This window comes from Narcine bancroftii, chromosome 14, assembly GCF_036971445.1.
Source record: "Narcine bancroftii isolate sNarBan1 chromosome 14, sNarBan1.hap1, whole genome shotgun sequence".
Classification (NCBI taxonomy): Eukaryota; Metazoa; Chordata; class Chondrichthyes; order Torpediniformes; family Narcinidae; genus Narcine; species Narcine bancroftii.
The window spans coordinates 39,104,876-39,109,264 of NC_091482.1; positions in this window are offsets into that span (position 1 = coordinate 39,104,876).

Below are 4,389 nucleotides of genomic sequence, written 5' to 3' on the forward strand. Positions count from 1 at the left end.
GGGAAGAGACACTGCATGTTCCTGTCAAGATGAAAGGCAAGATTAGCAGGCTTAGGAATCTGGTTTGGATGAAGAGAGCTGTGCAGCAAGGTACAGACATCAGAGAGCAAATGAGGTGCTTGAAGAGGATAGAAAATGCAAGAAAAAACCTCAAGCAAGAAACCAGGAAGGCTATCTGGATGATAATGTGGTAAATTGGGTCAGCAAGTTTGCAGATGACACTAAGATAGGAGGTGTTGTGGACAGCGAAGAAGGTATTCAAAGCTTCAGAGGGATCTGGACCAGCTCGGAAAATGGGCTGAAAAATGGAAGATAGAATTTAATGCAGATGAGAGTGAGGTGTTGCATTTTGGAAGGAGAAGTCAAGCAAGGACATACAGGGTAAACAGTAGGCACCGAGGAGTACGATAGAACAGAGGGATCTCGGAATACAGATACCTAATTCTCTGAAAGTCGTGTCACATGTGGACAGGGTTGAAAAGAGAGCCTTTGCAACATTGACATTGATAAATCAAAGTAGAAAGTACAAGAGACATTGGTGAGACCAAATTCCGATTATTGTGTGCAGATTTGGTCGCCTAACTGCAGGAAGGATGGCAATTGTGCAGAGATTGACATGGATGTTGCCTGGACTTCAGGAGCAGAGTTGCAGGAAAAGGTTAAACTGGTTATGATTTTATTCCCTGGAGTGTAGAATGAGGGAAGATTTGAGAGAGATATTTAAAATGATGTGGGGGTTAGACAGAGTAAATATGGCCAGGCTTATTCCACTGAGAGCAGGTGAAATACAAACCAGAGGACATGGGGTAAGGGTGACGGGGATACATTTAGGGGGAACATGAGGGAGAACGTCTTCACACAGAAGTGGTGGGAGTGTGGAACAAGCTGTCAGCTAAAGTGGTGACAGTGGGCTCAATTTTAAATTTGAAAAGAATTTGGACCAGTACAAGGATGGGAAAGGTATGGAGGGCTATGGACTGGGTGCACGTCAGTGTGGCTAGGCAGAAAAGTGTTCAGAACAGACTAGAAGGGCCAAAGGGGCCTGTTCCTGTTATGTAATATTGTAAGGTTCTAGAGTTCGAATACTTCTTTGAAATAAATCAATCTCTGCAACCTTGCAAACTAATCTTACCCCCAAATGAGCTTCAAATCACACTTTCCTCCCACCTCCCTTCACCTGTTCCTGAACCCGCCCCCATCTATGGTGTTATCGTCTCTGCACCTGATGATTCCATTAATCATTTGCTGACTTTCCTTGCTCTGCTATGATAATCCTGGAGGTAATCCAAAATTCTGCCACAATATCCTTCATCACCAGACCCCCATTAAACATGGATACAGGCAACATGGGGAAACCCAAAATGAAAATATACACACAATGACTGCAGAACTGCTTGGCTTTTTGCTTCAGTTTCCAATATCCCCCCCCCCCCCCCCCCCACCATCTGGAAGCAAATTGGCTGTTGGTTCTTCATCATGCTCTCATTAAAAGGTGTTCAAGGTGGAATGCAGGCAGCTCAACTTTCGAGTTCAGGTGTCAAACTTACAAACCTCCCATGTGGCCTTAACCCCTGTTATTAGATGTGCACATTAACATTATTTCAAAGCATTCATGTTTCTACTCGTAAATTAGAATAAGCAACATTACACGGTAATTGATGAAATAACCTACGAACGGCAATTAGTTAACCCGAAGGGCCGGGCAACTTGTGAACCAAGTTGACGTAGAGCAATTTGTGAACCAAACAGACGTCGGGCAACTCGTGACCAGACGGCAAGGCAACTCGTGAATCAAGCTGTCGTGGGGAAACTCGTAAACCAAGCTGACCTACGAACGGCAAGAAGATAGCCAGAATGGCCGGGCAACTCGTGAACCAAGTTGGCGTGGGGCAATTCATGAACCAAGCAGACGTCGGGCAACTCGTGAACCAGACGGACAGACAACTCATGAATCAATCTGTCGTGGGGCTACTCATAAACCAAGTTGACCTACGAACGGCAAGGAGATAGCCAGAAGGGCCGGCAACTCATGAACCAAGTTGACGTGGGGCAATTCGTGAACCAAGCAGACGTGGGGCAACTCGTGAATCAAGCTTTACTCGGGCAACTCGTAATCCAAGCTGACCTACGAACAGCCTTTAGTTAACAAGAAGTGCCAGGCAACTCGTGAATGAAGCTGTCGTGGGGAAACTAGTAAACCAAGCTGACCGACGAACGTGAATTAGTTAAGTAGAAGGGCCGGGCAACTCGTGAACAAAGTTGACATCGTGAACCAAGCAGACATCAGGAAAACTCGTGAACCAGATGGCCAGGCAACTAGTGAATGAAGCTGTCGTGGGGCTACTCAGAAACCAAGCTGACCTACGAACGGCAATTAGTTAAGCAGAAGGGCCGGGCAACTCGTGAACCAAGTTGACGTGGGGCAATTCCAGAACCAAGCAGATGTCAGGGAAACTCGTGAACCAGACGGCCAGGCAACTCGTGAATGAAGCTGTCGTGGGGTACTCGTAAACCAAGCTGACCTACGAACGGCAAGAAGATAGCGAGAAAGGCCGGGCAACTCGTGAACCAAGTAGACGTGGGGCAATTCGTGAACCAGACGGCCAGGCAACTCGTGAATCAACCTTTCGTGGGGCAACTCGTAAACCAAGCTGACCTACAAACAGCCATTAATAACCAGAAGTGCCAGGTAACTCGTGAATCAAGATGAACTACGAACGACAATTAGTTCAGCAGAAGGGCCGGGCAACTCGTGAACCAAGTGGACGTGGGGCAATTTGTGAACCAGACGGCCTGGCAACTCGTGAATCAATCTGTCGTGGGGCAACTAGTAAACCAAGCTGACCTAAGAATGACTAATTAGTTAAGCAGAATGGAAGGGTAACTCATGAACCAGGTTGACATGGGGAAATTCATGAACCAAGCAGACGTGAGCAACTCGGGAACCAGATGACCAGGCAACTCGTGAATGAAGCTGTTGTACGGCTACTCGTAAACCAAGCTGACCTACGAACGGCAAGAACATAGCCAGAAGGGCCCTGAGCTCGTGAATCAATCTGTCGTGGGGCAACTAGTAAACCATGCTGACCTACGAACGGCAAGAAGATAACCAGAAGGGCCGGGCAACTTGTAAACCAAGTTGACGTAGAGCAATTTGTGAACCAAGCAGACGTCGGGCAACTCATGACCAGACAGCAAGGCAACTCGTGAATCAAGGTGTCGTTGTGGAACTCGTAAACCAAGCTGAGCTACGAACGGCAAGAAGATAGCCAGAAGGGCCGTGCAACTCGTGAATCAAGTTGACGTGGGGCAATTCGTGAACCAGGCAGATGTCAGGCAACTCGTGAACCTGACAGCCTGGCAACTTAGGAATCAAGCAGACGTTGGGCAACTAGTGAACCAAGCTGACTGACGAGCGGCAATTAGATAACCAGAAGATCCGGGAAACTCGTGAATCAATCTGTCGTGGGGCAACTAGTAAACCAAGCTGACCGACGAACGTGAATTAGTTAAGCAGAAGGGCCGGGCAACTTGTGAACCAAGTTAACGTAGAGCAATTTGTGAACCAAGCAGACGTCGGGCAACTCGTGACCAGATGGCAAGGCAACTCGTGAATCAAGCTGTCGTGGGGCAACTCGTGAACCAAGCTGACCTACGAACGGCAAGAAGATAGCCAGAATGGCCGGGAAACTTGTGAACCAAGTTGGCGTGAGGCAATTCGTGAACCAAGCAGACGTGGGCCAACTCATGAACCTGACAGCCTGTCGATTCGTGAGTCAAGCTGTCATGGTGCAACTAGTAATCCAAGCTCACCGACGTATGGCCATTATTTAACCATTAGTGCTAGGCAACTCATGAATGAAGCTGTCATGGGGCAACTCGTAAACCAAGCTGACCTATGAAAGGCAAGAAGATAGCCAGAATGGCCGGGCAACTCGTGAACCAAGTTGACGTGGGGAAATTCGTGAACCAAGCAGACATGGGCACCTCGTGAACCAGACGGCCAGGGAATTCGTGAATGAAACTTTCGTGGGGCTACTCGTAAACCAAGCTGACCTACGAACGGCAAGAACATAGCCAGAATGGCCGGGCAACTCGTGAAACAAGTTGGCGTGGGGCAATTCATGAACCAAGCAGACGTGGGCCAACTCGTGAACCTGACAGCCTGTCAATTCGTGAGTCAAGCCGTCATGGTGCAACTAGTAATCCCAGCTTACCGACGTACAGCCATTAGTTAACCATTAGTGCTAGGCAACTCATGAATGAAGCTGTCATGGGGCAACTCGTAAACCAAGCTGACCTATGAAAGGCAAGAAGATAGCCAGAATGGCCGGGCAACTCGTGAACCAAGTTGACGTGGGGAAATTCGTGAACCAAGCAGACGTGGGC